The sequence below is a fragment of the Balaenoptera borealis genome (assembly GCF_965194805.1).
Source record: "Balaenoptera borealis genome assembly, chromosome: 5".
NCBI classification, from domain to species: domain Eukaryota; kingdom Metazoa; phylum Chordata; class Mammalia; order Artiodactyla; family Balaenopteridae; genus Balaenoptera; species Balaenoptera borealis.
This window is the reverse complement of record NC_138862.1, coordinates 64,520,987-64,536,079: the sequence shown is the minus strand read 5'-3', so window position 1 is coordinate 64,536,079 and position 15,093 is coordinate 64,520,987. Positions and strand designations below refer to the sequence as shown.

Here is a 15,093-nt window from a genome sequence, read left to right as displayed (position 1 = left end):
AAAAAAACCGGACAGACCAAACCCTAGGACAAATGGTGAAAGCAAAGCTATACAGACAAAATCTCACCCAGAAGCATACACATATACACTCACAAAAAAAGGAAAAGGGGAAAAAATAATATATCCTGCTCCCAAAGTCCACCTCTTGAATTTGGGATGATTCGTTGTCTATTCAGGTATTCAACAGATGCAGGCACATCAAGTTGTTTGTGGAGCTTTAGTCCGCTGCTTCTGAGGCTGCTGGGAGAGATTTCCCTTTCTCTTCTTTGTTCGTACAGCTCCCGGGGTTCAGCTTTGGATTTGGACCCGCCTCTGCGTGTAGGTCGCCTGAGGGCGTCTGTTCCCCGCCCAGACAGAACGGGGTTAAAGGAGCAGCTGCTTCGGGGGCTCTGGCTCACTCAGGCCAGGGGGAGTGAGGGGTACGGAGGCGGGGCGAGCCTGCAGCGGCAGAGGCCGGCGTGATGTTGCAGCAGCCTGAGGCGCGCCGTGCTTCTCCCAGGGAAGTTGTCCCTGGCTCACGGGAGGCTGGCAGTGGCGGGCTGCACTGGCTCCCGGGAGGGGCGGTGTGGAGAGTGACCTGTGCTCGCACACAGGCTTCTTGGTGGCGGCAGCAGCAGCCTTAGCGTCTCACGCCTGTCTCTGTGGTCCGCGCTGATAGCCGCGCCTCGCACACGTCTCTGGAGTTCGTTTAGGTGGCGCTCTGAATCCCCTCTCCTCACGCACCAGGAAACAAAGAGGCAAGAAAAAGTCTCTTGCCTCCTCGGCAGCTGCAGACTTTTTCCTGGACTCCCTCCCGGCTAGCTGTGGTGCACTAACCCCTTCAGGCTGTGTTCACGCCGCCAACCCCAGTCCTCTCCCTGCGATCCGACCAAACCCCGAGCCTCAGCTCCCAGCCCCCACCTGTCCCCGCGAGCGAGCAGACAAGCCTCTCGGGCTGCTGAGTGCTGCTCGGCACTGATCCTCTGTGAGGGAATCTCTCCGTTTTTCCCTCTGCGCACCTGTTGCTGTGGGGTCCGTGCTGATCGCCGCGGCTCACGCCCGTCTCTGGAGCTTGTTTAAGCAGTGCTCTGAATCCCCTCTCCTTGTGCGCCGCGAAACAAAGAGGCAAGAAAAAGTCTCTTGCCTCTTCGGCAGCTGCAGACTTTTTCCCGGCCTCTCTCTCATCTAGCCATGGCGCACTAGCCCCCTTCAGGCTGTGTTCACACCACCAACCCCAGTCCTCTCCCTGCGATCTGACCGAAGCCCGAGCCTCAGCTCCCAGCCCCCCCGCCCGCCCCAGCGGCTGAGCAGACAAGCCTCTCGGGCTGGTGAGTGCTGGTCGGCACCGACCCTCCGTGCAGGAATCTCTCCGCTTTGCCCTCCGCACCCCTGTGGCTGCGCTCTCCTTCGTGGCTCCGAAGCTTCCCCCCTCCGCCACCCGCAGTCTCTGCCCGCGAAGGGGCTTCCTAGTGTGTGGAAACCTTTCCTCCTTCACGGCTCCCTCCCACTGGTGCAGGTCCCGTCCCTATTGTTTTGTCTCTGTTATTTCTTTTTTCTTTTGCCCTACCCGAGTACGTGGGGAGTTTCTTGCCTTTTGGGAGGTCTGACGTCTTCTGCCAGCGTTCAGTGGGTGTTCTGTAGGAGCAGTTCCACGTGTAGATGTATTTCTAATGTATCTGTGGGAAGGAAGGTGATCTCCGCATCTTACTCTTCTGCCATCTTGCCCAGACCCCCTACACTAACATATCTGACACTCAATTTACTTATATACAAAGTTGAGGTAGTATTATTAAACTATTCTGAGAAGTTTTAATTAAATAACATTTTTTATCATATTTTATAAATGAAAAACACAACTATGTTAACTCTGGAGATGCCTTAGTGCAATGTCTCAGTTGGAAAAATTATGTTTATAATAACTGATATTTATTAAGAACTTATTTATATTCTTTGTACCATTGTAAATACTTTATGTACTTTATATAATCCTTTCAACAAACCTATTTGAAACAAATTTGAAATTTGTTGACCTATAACGTAGATATGACTATTATCCTAATTTTACACACTAAGAAAACTGAGTCAGAAATATCATAAATATCATAATATCAGAAATATCATAAACTAGTAAGAGTGTGAACCAGGAGTCTATATGAAGGGATATATTTAAGCTCTGGCATTCCATCTTGTTATAGGACTATCTCCTGATAATGTGAGGGGAAAACGTTGACTTCGCCTTTAAAGAGCAGGAAAACGGAGGAAAGAGAAGACAAAATGTACAATGTGAATAAAATTAGTAGAAAAGAATGACCAAATCATAATGAGAGAGAAAAAAGCTAAATCAGAATATTTATTATGTGCTTATTTTCCTCCTTGCAGCAGATAAGAGTAATGAAGTATACTACTGTCATGCCATCTAGACAAGAAGTATACTACTGTCTTGATGAAGTATACTACTGTCTTGCCATCTTTATCTTGAAATATACTACTGATAAAGTTATACTACTGTCTTGCCATCTTTATCTTGAAAAGACAAGATAAAAACATGAAATAATTGGAGACAGTATAAAATCATATATTTAAGTACTAGATATAATTATGTGCGTGTGTGAGATTGAAACAAGTTAAATATTTTCCCTCATTCTTTTCTTTATTTTTTAAAAATTTCATTTGTAAAGATCAAAAAGGATAGTTGCTATTGTATGAAAAGCTCCAAGAAAAACACAGTTTAAGACACTGTGTCTAACTAAAACTAAAGGTACTGGTAATTGGAGGAGAGGGTCAAGGTGACCAGTGTTTCCTCAGACATCCCAAGATTTATCCCATTGACAGAATGCTCTGAACTGCAAAACAGAGAAGTTGCAACACTAAAGAAACCAAGTATTTTAATGTAATCTTTAAGGACAAAATAATAATAATAGGCCTCTTTCTCTAAAGACTGTTTGAAAAAGATGAAAGGAGGAGGAGAATTGAATCCCTCCTCTTATTCCCCTGATGCCATGTCATTTTTTAAAAATTCATACTTTAGATACAAAATCACATGCAAGCCAGTTTAGTCCCTGAGCACATCTATAGTATTGTTTTCAGTGTAGGGTCTACATACCATCATCTTCAAAGTCATCTAGGGTGCTTATTAAGTAGATTATTTTTTCTAGATGGCCAACAGGTACATGAAAATGTGCTCGACATCATTAATCATCAAGGAAATGCAAATCAAAAGCACAATGAGAGATCACCTCACACCTGTTAGAATGGCGATCATCAAAAAACAAGAGATAACAAGCTTTGGCAAGAATGTGGAGAAAAGGGAGCTCTTGTGCACTGTTGGTGGTAATGTAAATTGGTACAGCCACTATGGAAAACAGTATGGAGGTTTCTTAAAAATTTAAAAATGGAACTACCATATGATTCAGCAATCCCACTTCTGGGAAGGTATCCAGAGGAAATGAAAACAGGATCTCAAAGGGATATCTGTACTCCCATGTTCATTGGAGCATTATTCATATTAGCCAAGATATGAAAACAATCTAAGGCTCATCTATAGATGAGTAGATAAAGAAAATATGATTATATATTATTCAGCCATGAGATAATGGCTGGACCTTGAGGGTACAATATGGATGGACCTGGAGGGTATTATGCTAAGTGAAGTTAAGTCAGAGAAAGACAAATACTGTATGATACCACTTATATATGGAATCAAGAAAAAATTGATTCACTCTGGTGGATGAAATGATACACAAGATTGTGGGCACTCTGGGTTGGGACTGAGTCTTGGGCATCCATGTGCCTGTAAATGGCAACATTTCCCCAGTTCTCAACCTGCCGGCCCAAGCAACATGCCTAAGCTTCCCTCAGTTTCTTGCTTTTGTGAATACATCCTTGCCCTGAAGTGCAGAGAGCCTAAAGTGGTTGAAATCAAAACCTATTCCTCAACTGATTCTTAGGGTGTGCTTGTAACCTCATGTAAGAATCATGTAAAACCCTCCCATAATCAGAAATGTGATCATAAAGTGCTTGGAAAAAATATAGACACTGAAAGTAACATATCGGGTTCTAACTATGTATTAGGCACTGGTTTAAGCATTCTCACATAGTCCTCACAGCAACCCAGAGGAAGTAATATTATAACCATTATACAGATGGGAAAACTGAGGCCAGAGAGATTAGGTAATTTGTTCAAGTCATTTACCTGATTAGTTGCAGCCCAGATATCAAAATCCAAATAATCTAGTTCCTGAGCAAGCACTTTGAACCAGCATACTGTATTGACTCTTCAATAAAGTATAAATAAATACAGTTAAAAATTACATAAACTTGTGATAAAGAAGATTTCTACATGTAGCACCAAAGGAGAAACAACATGAGAATACATAGTGTGGAAATAAATGAAGACTAGCCAAATAAGAAGAGCAAAGTTATTTATACAGAGCTTGCAATGGCAAGGGAGTCAGCCACTATCACTTGTGTTTTGGCAGAAACTCAGGCAGAGTGGGAAAGCTGTATGGTGGAAAAAAGAGAAGGATTCTGGTATGGCCTGATTGAGGCTGTTGGCAAGGGGAAGCTCTAAGCAGGATAACTAGAAGTGGGACATCTTATGTGAATGGTTAGGGGTACATATTTGGCTTTCTCTACTTGGTTCTAAGTTGAAAGTGGGGACAAAATTAAGGAAGCTGTCAGTTACTAATCATATCCTGGCCATTTGGGGCTGATTGATACAGAAGTCATTGTTTAGCTTCCTGGATTGACACTAGGCATAGCAATCTCTGTTCCTGCAAGTCTGACTTGTAGCAAACTGGCTTCCTAGTTGTTTATTGTAGGAGTTGGTTTCCTGGGAAAGTGGCTGCAGGTTGTGGATCAAAGTTCTTGTTTTATATATGGCCTGGTCATTGTTCTATTTATATGTTTAGTCTGTCAATCAATTTAAAAATAAAATGTAAAACTTCCTTGTCTATGGAAAAAGAAACAGAATAAATGTAGTTGAGATTGAACACTAAACTGGGAAAGATAATTACAGAATATATAAATATATGTTGATATACTATCATACAAAGAGTTTTAACAGCAATTGTTAAACATCTCAATTGAAAAAATACTCTGGACAATAACAGGTAATTCAAGAGAGAAGAAAATATATTTAACTTCAAAATATGCAAATAAAATGAGATTTAATTTTTAGCTTACTACATTGACAAATATTAAAATGACTGACAAAACTGAGTGACAGCATGGGTTGGAAGAAACAGACATTCTGATACACTGCTAATGGTAGTCTAAATTGGTCCAACTTTCCTGAAAGACAATTTGGCAACTGTATCAAATGCCTTAAACATATGCCTTCCTTTTGGGCCAGCAATGCTTTTCTAGGAATTTATCCTAAGAAATAATGAGACAAATGCACAAATATGAAGGGAGAAGGAGGAACGTAAAACAACCTATGATTCCAACAATAATGAACTCATTTATTATGGTACATTTTATATACAGTCCTTAAAATAGTAATGCAGAATTATATTAAGTGATATGGAAAGTTATGTATTAGGTGTTAAATTAGCATACTCTATTTGAGAAAACAATCTGGAAGAATAAACATCTAAAAGCTAACAGTTGTCTTTGAATGGATCATGGGGTTTGAAAATGTTTTTGTTTTTGAAAATAGACAAAATGTTTTTTGTCTATCAGTTATTTCTAATTTTTGACAATGAATGAGTATTGCTCAAAAATAACATCAGTGCTTTTAGTACACAAAAGTATAAAAATGAAAACATATATAGTTCACAATCTTTCCACCTACAAAATACCTATTGACATTTTAAAAAGGTAATCCATGTACCTTATTAGAATATTCAAATAATTGTTCAAAATGTTTATAATGGGTATCAGAGCTTTCCTCCTCTGCCTCTTGTCCCTCCCCCAAAGATAATTATTGTTAACAGAATTTTATGTATTGTTTGGTCACATTTTCAAGGGTGAAAAAGGTCCATCCATCAAAAAGGAGAAAAAAAATGAACCAACAATTTTAGCCTGATGTTAGTTGGCTCAGGAAATAAATCCCACCTTCTGTTTCTCTTTAGCTCTTGTCTGAATTCCCGAGTTTCCAACTCAGTGGCTTCATATTAGGATGATCTAAATTATACCTTACGATCTATATTAGAATACATAGCATTTTATGTCTTTGAGTTCAAATACCCATCTTTTTCTACCACTCATATTAAAAGTGCTTTTAAAAAGGCACAGCATTTCCTGTATACTGACTATATATTCATTTTGTTGTAGTCCTGATGCAGAGTTGCATCATTTTGCAGATTATCCATGATGCTAAAAATTCTTCCCACACTTGCATTTGACACAGGAATTGAAATAGAAAACTGAACCTATTTAAACAAATTTAGAGCTACAGTTTCTGTGCTAAAAACAAGTTTTGATTTTTTTTAGTGTTGTTTCCTCAAGAGAAATGATCATCTCATGTCCAAAGCACAGACTTTCTCATAAAGAGAATTTGAAGTGGGCTCTTATTTTCATGATGAAAACATTCAGTTATGAATTACTTCATCAAAAGAAGGAGATGACTCATGATTAGGCAAGCACAAAGCACCCAGAGCAATATATGGTGGATTTTCAAAAAGAAATTACTTCTCTGTATATATGAGAGTTCTTGTATTCATATTTAATTCTTCACAGGTAAATTTACTGCCTACACAAACTGGTAAACAGTTATTTTGCAATGTGTATAAAGCTCCTGCTGAAAAACTTAATACTGTTTTTTTTCTTCAGGAATTTTGGAACTAAATTAAAGAAAAAAATTCTTGGCTGATTGCAGATTTAATTTAATAAAGTTTCCAAATACTCCTTATCTTAAAAGTGGATTGTAAATATCAGAGCTAAACAAGAATCCAAGAGCTGCAGGTTTACATGAAGAAAGTCTATAGTTCTCCTGCATAGTTACATGTGTCCTCAGGGCATGGATTCAGACTGTGAGGTTTGGCCTCCTACCCTGCCTTGTAAAAAGGCATGATTGCGTTGATTAAATGCTCAGATGCCTGGCCAATCAGATCAGAAAGTGCCCTTGACTTTGACTGGAAAATCTAAGCTTCAGCTCTTCAGTAATCTCGGTAGCTCCTGCCATATACCGCCATGCCTGTCACTCCTGGGCCCTGGATTCTGGACATACATGCTAGCTACAGTCAGGAGCTTTCAGGTGAGGAGGTGCTTTCCCTAGCTTACAAAGGACAGACATCTTGCACAATATATAGATAACACATTGAAGCAGGCCTTATTAAGAACCTTTACTCCCACTGCTGAGACTCTAGTTTCATTAGAAATAACCTCTTCCAGGACTGTTTTGGCCTCAAATACGTCAACCCCTATGACTGTTCCTAGTTCTGATCATCTGAAGATCTGAAGTACTGAGTTATGGAAATCAGTCTTCTAAAGCCTACAGCCTCATGAATATCCAGAAGCGATACCATCTTCCATCACCTTTTCCTTAATGGATTACTAAATCATCACTGTCTGGCACCAGCTTATGTCTTGATTTGGCAGCACTGCATAAGGTCTCAAGGTTCCTGTCTCTCATCTATTATTATTTTATTGATGGAGTAACTATGTACCAAAACCTGGAAGACTACTACTCTTATACTTCCTATTGATAAAACACCTCTCCATAGTTTAGACCAGCTATAATAATTCGTTGTCTTCTCCTTAAGAATTGGCCTTTTCAAAATAATCATGGCTGCTTTTGCCATTAGAGTAGCTGAGTTGCATGGAGTATATGCTGAACAATCCAGGGGACACCATTTGCATGATAATATTAGTGTCGCCTCTGGAGTTGAGCAATGTGGTACTCTCACTGAACACAGGAATGTCACATCTAACCAAGACATAGAGGGTCAGAGGAGGTATCCCAGAAGTAATATAAAGGGATCCTTCTGACAAGCCCCAGTTCCACGTAGATGTCTGTCATTTTTCTATTTCCTTATCACACTGTGGTATAATTGCTTATTTTATTTCTTTACCTTGTCCACTTATCATAAGTTTCATAAAGACAGGGATTACTCATATTTTATCACCAAGTGATAGCAGGTGCTTTGCACATTTTAAGACTATTTGTTGAAAAAATAGACTAAAAGGCATTCAGTGGTGTGCGAAATAGAAAGAAAAGGAAGTAACTCTGGGGGATGAGATTCAAATAATAGGTGTCATGTAATTGTTGCCCCAGTGAAAGTTGTATGCTTATGTCAGTATCTATAGGTCTATATCTTGGAATGGTTAAAGATGAAAAAGGCCACAAATCCTCAAAGTTTCAAATCCAGCTACCCTCTCCAAGCTCACCCAGCACATTTCCATAGCTCTTTTAGATGCTTAGAACACTGAGGCTGCCACTCTCTCTAAACCCATCAATACACTCCAATGAACCAAAATAGAACAATATACAATGAAAGTTGTGATAGGCACTAGTAACACCATGGCTAGCACTAGTACTTAGATCTGCTCCATGGGTATATAGCAAAGGATCATGCATATGAACTTGACTTTCATCTAGAAATATACCTGAGACTGAAGAGACCCTTGCTGGGGAAATCTAGAAAGTTTTCAATAGCTATGCACCAGGCTGTATATACCACAAGTGCAGGTACTATGCTTATTAATTTATTCATTCTCTTATTCATTCATTTAAATCTATATTATCTAACTTCCATATTCTAGGTACTATACTAGGTTTAAATACCCAGTGATGTGCAAAATGGGCATAATTTCCATACACATAGAACTTATGACCCAGAAGCTTTTCTATACACTAGTAATGAACTTTCAGAAAGAGAAAGCAAGAAAACAATTCCATTGAAAATTGCTTCAATAAGAATAACATAACTGAGAATAAACTTAACCAAGGAGATGAAAGACCTATACTCTCAAAACTCTAAGACATTGATGAAAGAAATTAAATATGATACAGAGAAATGGAAAAATACCCTCTGTTCTTGGATTGGAAGAATTAATATTGTGAAAATGTCCATACTACCCAAAGCAATCAACAGATTCAATGCAACCTCTATCAAAATATGTGACATTTTTCACAGAACTAGGACAAAATAATCCTAAAATTTATATGGAACCATAAAAACCTTGAATAGCTCAAGCAATCTTGAGAAAAAAAGAACAAAGCTGGAGGTATCATGCTCCCTGACTTCAGACTATACTAGAAAGCTACAGTAATCAAAACAATATGGTTCTGGCACAAAAAAGACACAGAGATCAATGGAACAGTCAGAGAGCCCAGAAATAAACCCATGCACTTATGGTAAATTAATCTACAACAAAGGAGGCAAGAATACAATGAGGAAAAGACAGTGTTTTCAGTAAGTGGTCCTGGGAAAACTTGTCAGGTACATGTAAAAAACAAAATTAGAACATTTTCTCACACGATATACCAAAAAAAAACAAAAAACAAAAAAAAACAAAAACAAAACTCAAAGTGAATTAAAACCTAAATGTAATACTGGAAACCATAAAACTCCTAGAAGAGAACCTAGACAGAACATTCTCCGACATAAATTGCAGCAATATTTTCACAGATCTGTCTCCTAAGGCAGAGGAAACAAAATCAAAATGAACAAATGGGACCTAATTAAATTTAAAAGCTTTTGCACAACAAGGAAACCATTAAAAAAACAAATACAACCTAGTGGATGGGAGAAAATACTTGCAAATGATATTGTTGACTATGGGTTAATATCCAAAATATATAAACAGTTCTTACAACGCAATATGGAAAAAACAAAAAACCCAATTAAAAATGGGCAAAGACTTGAATAGACATTTTTCCAAAGAAGGTATACAGATGGCCAGCAGACACATGAAAAGATGCTCAACATCACTCATCATCAGGGAAATGAAAATCAAACCCACAATGGGATATCACCTCACACCTGTCAGAATGTCTATCATCAAAAAGACCACAAATAACAAATGTTGGTGAAGATGTAAAGAAAAGGGAGCCCTAGTATATTTTTGGTGCGAATGTAAATTCTTGCAGCCACTATAGAAAACAATGTAAAGTTCCTCCTCCAAATAAAAAAATAGAACTACCAGATGATCCAGTAATTTCATGCTGGGTGTATCCAAAGAAAATGAAAACACTAACTCAAAGAGATACATGGACCCCAATGTTCATAACAACATTATTTACAATAGCTGAGATATGGAAGCAACCTAAGTGTCCCTCAACAGATAAATGGATAAAGAAGATGTGATTGATACACACAAACACACACACACACAATAGAATATTACTCAGCCATAAAAAGAATGAGATTTTGCCAATTGCAACAACATGGATGAAGCTGGAGGGTCTTATGCTTAGTGAAATCAGTCAGACAGAGAAAGACACATACTATATGGCATTACTTATATGTGGAATCTAAAAAAGAAAACAAGCAAATGAATGTAAAAAAAACAGAAACAGACTCACAGATATAGAGAACAAACTAGTGGTTACCAGAGGAGGGAAGGAAAGAGGGAGGGCAATAAAAGGGTAGGGGACTAAGAGGTACAAACTATTTTGTAAAAAATAACTAAGCATCAAGGATATATTGCACAGCACAGGGAATATAGCCAAAATTTAATAATAAGTTTAAAAAAGTATAATCCATAAAAATACTGAATCACTATCCTGTACACCTGAAACTAATATAATATTGTAAATCAACAATACTTCAACAAATAAATAAAATAAAATAAAGATAATGAGACTGGGAACAAAAAGTTTATACTGTGTGTAAGAAAGATATCTAAAATGCATAGGTATAGAAAATGCTGAAATTCAGTGCATGGAAAAAGACACACCATTAAATCTTAATTAAAAGACAGTTGATATAGCACATTAATTAGCAACAAAAGATATCTTAAGGCAAATAGAATTAGTAGAGTTAAAAGGAATCATTTGAACTGATAAAAGATTCAATGATCAGACTGATACAGCAATTTAAAAATTATATGCCTATATTAGCAAAGTATCAAATTATTTAAAGCAAAAGTTGACAAAAGTGCAATGAGAAATTGATAAATTTCCAAAGTTAGGAAGTTCAACACTCTTCTCTTAGAAATTGATAGAAAAGCACTTAAAAATATCAGGATATAAACTATTAGAAAATGTAATTAACAAAGTTGACTCGTCAACTGCAGAATGTACATTAATTTCAATCATGCATAAATCATTTATAAATAGTTAACACATACCAGGCCATAAAACATGTCTAAACACAAACTCTTCCAGAAAATTGAGGAGACTGTTTCCTATTATCATTTATAAGACCAGTGGTACTCTGATAGCAAAACCAGACTAACACATTACAAGAAAAGAAGACTACAGAACAGTATCCCTCATGAACATACATAAAATATTTTCAACAAAATTTTAGCAAATTATATCCAACAATGTATAAAGAAAATAATATAATATGACCAATTTGGGCTTATCCCAGGAATGCAAAGTTGGTTTGACATTTAAATATCAATCCATGTAATTGACCTTATTAAGACTAAACTTGCACACACACACACACACACACACACACACACACACACACACACACTACCACCGCCACCCCCACCACCACGAACAACAACAGCAACAGCAAAGGAAGTGATTATCTCAATAGATACAGGGAAAGCATTTGAAAAACCCAACATCCATTACTGATAAAATCTTCCCAGAAAACAAGGAGTAGAAGAGATGTCTTGAATTGTATAAATGTCATCTACAAAAAGCTTTCAGCTGACGTCATTCTTAATGGTGCATAAAGTTAGTGTTTTCTCCTATGATCATGAGCAAAGTAAAGATATTCATTCTCACCACTTTTATTTAACATTGTACTGGAGGTTCCAGTCAGTCCAAAAAGATAAGAAAAAGATTAAATAACATTGTAGGAAAGGAAGAATTAAAATTGTCTTAATTTACAGAAAACACAATTGGTTGTGTAAAATATCTTATGGACTCTAAAATAAATAAGAATAAATCTAATATGTGAGGTTAGCAAGGTTGTAGGATATAAGATCAACATACAAAATTAGTTGGATTTCTATGTACTGATAATCAGTAGTTAACATGCTAAAAATACCATTTACAATAGCATCAAAAATAGCAAATACTTAGAGATAAATCTGATAAAAATGTACAAGGCCTTTACACTTAAAAATAGAAAATTCTGAGAAAAATTAAGGAATCCCTAAAAGGATGGCGATACTGTGTTCCTATATTGGGTGACTCAATATTTTTAACCTGTCATTTCTCTCTAAATTGATCTATAGATTCCATGTAATGTCAATTAAAACCTTATAAGGAGATTTTTGTAGGCTAGTTTTTCAGAAGGCTAATTTTAACATTCATATTGAAATGTAAAGTATCTAAAGTAGAAAAAATGGCATTGAAAATGCAGAGTAAAGTTGTAGAACTTATATTACCTGACATTAAGATTTATTTATTTTAAAATTATAGTAATCAAGATACTGTGGTTTTGCCATGAAAATTGACAAATAGATCAAGGGAACCAAATCAAGTCCAGAAATAGACTTGCAAATAGATAGTTAATTTAAAAAAATTAATATATACTTATTTGAATTTGACAAAGGTATAGAGGCAATTCATTGGAGAAGCATAAATTTTTCAACAAATAGTTCTTAAAAAATTTGTTTATCCAGATGCAAAAAGGCCTCAATATTGATTCATTTCATTCAATTCATATCCCACACTATAGCAAAATTAACTCAAAATAGCTAATACGTTTAAATATAAAACCTAAAACCATAGAATTTCAAGAACACATAGAGTGTGTCTTAATGATCCTAGGTTAGGCAAAGAAAGGTTCCTTTGATAAAACAGTAAAAAGTACAATCCGTAAAGTAAAAGGACCAATAAATTAGACTTCAAAATTTCTGCTCTTTGAAATACACTGTTAGTAGAATGGGGAAAAAAACACTAAAGATTGTGAGAAAATATTTGCAAATCCCATGTCTAATAAAAGAATTGTATCTAGAAAGTATAAAGAATTCTCAAAACTCAAGAATAAGAAACCAACTGGCTCCCCCCCCAGAATAAACAAAGGGAATATTTGAAGTTACACTTTTTTTTTTTTTAAGAGGAGTCAGGTCAGTTAATTAATTAATTAATTAATTAATTTGGTCACGCCGTGTAGCATGCAGGATCTTAGTACAGCATGGGTGGGACCTTAGTGCCCCAAACAAGGGATCAAACCTGTGCCCCCTGCATTGAGAGTGCCAAGTCTTAACCACTGGAGTGCCAGAGAAGTCCTTTATAAGAGACACTTTATAAAGTGATATACAGATTGAAAATAAGCATATGAAAAGATATTCAACATCTTTAGCCATTAGGGAAAGGCAAATTAAAACACCAATGATATACTCCCACACCTATTAGAATAGCTAACATTAAAAAGACTGACAATACCAAGTTTGACAAGGGTATGGAACAACTGAACTTTTGTGTACTACTGGTAGGAATGTAAAATGGTAGAACCATTCTGAAAATAATGTGGCAATTTCTTAAAAGTTAAGTGTATTCCTACATATGACCCCAACTTTAAACATTTGCATATTTACCCTAGAGAAATTAGAATGTTTATTCATACAAATAATCATACAACAATATTCAGAGCACCTTAATTTGTAATAGTCAAAAGCTGTACACAACTCAAATGCCCATCAATGGATGGATGAATAAACTAATTGTAGTATGTCAATATAATGGAATATTATTTGGCAATAACAATATCAAACTCTTGATATGTACAATATAGATGAATGTCAAAATAGTTAATTTTGAGTGAAAGTAGCTAGACCATAAAAAGTACATACTGTATAATTATACTTATATAAAGTTCTAGACAATGCAAACTAATCCATAGTGACAGAAAGTAATTCAGTGTGGTTCCCAGGAGATGGAAGTGGGTTTAAGGATGAGCCAAAGGGAGAGATTAAAAATGGACATGAGGAAACTTTTGAGAGTGATGTGTATGTTCATTATCTTGATTGTGGTGATAATTTACTAGTGTGTGTGTGCTTGTGTAAATACACACATATATATACACAAAGATAGATCAAAATTGCATACTTAAAAATGTACTTTTTAGTGTGTGTATGTTACACTTTAATATATTTTTATAAACTGCTGAGGACTAGACTAGAAATTAAAATTAAAGTCCAACACCAATCATGAATTATAAATTCAAAAATTCAAACAAAATATTAGCAAACGCAAACTCCAAGAATATACAGTACTGTATAAGAAAGATAATAGATCACTGCCAAGCTCAAATGTATCACAGGAGTACAAGTTTGATTTAGCATTAAAAATTAACCATTTTAAGCCATCAAAAATTTACATTACAGTGAAAAGTTATTAATTTTAATATACATAGAAAAAGAAGTTGACAAAAATCAACACCATTTCTTGATTTAAAAAATTAAAATATTTGGTGATCTAGAAGTAGAAGGGAACCTCATTAATATGATAAGAGGTATCTATAATAAAAGTTTCCAGAAACATTTAATGATCAAATGTTGAAAGCTTTCTTTTTGAGTTTGTGAATAAGACAAAGATCCCCATTATCATCACTGTCCTCAAGGTCTCAACCAATGCAATGAAGAAAAAGAGAAGCTAAAAGAATTTGAAATAAATAAATTCTTATTATCTGTAAGTGAGATGATTGTGAATCTGGAAAAATGTACAAATAAATTATTCAAATTTACGACAGAGATTAGCAAGTTCAGTATATACAAAAATCCTTATAAAATATCAATTGTGCCCAAGTGCCCATCAACAGACGATTGGCTTAAGAAGATGTGGTATATATTTACAATGGAATATTATTCAGCCATAAAAAAGAATGAAATAGCGCCATTTGCCGCAACGTGGTTGAACCAAGAGAATATTATACTTAGTGAAGTAAGTCAGGCAGAGAACGACAAATACTATATGATATCACTAATATGTGGAATCTAAAAATAATACAAATGAATCTAAATACAAAACAGAAACAGACTCACAGACATAGAAAATAAACTTACGGTTACCAAAGGAGAGAGGGAGGGAGGGAT

The 15,093-nt window shown here is 36.1% G+C and overlaps 1 long non-coding RNA gene across 1 annotated transcript; it reads left to right on the top strand.

Moving 5' to 3' along the window:
* Nucleotides 1-2,094: 2,094 nt before the first annotated feature.
* Nucleotides 2,095-13,080, top strand: LOC309630072. Its single transcript, XR_014245407.1, has 2 exons — nt 2,095-2,427; nt 2,477-13,080. It is a non-coding gene; the product is annotated as an uncharacterized lncRNA (long non-coding RNA).
* Nucleotides 13,081-15,093: the final 2,013 nt, after the last annotated feature.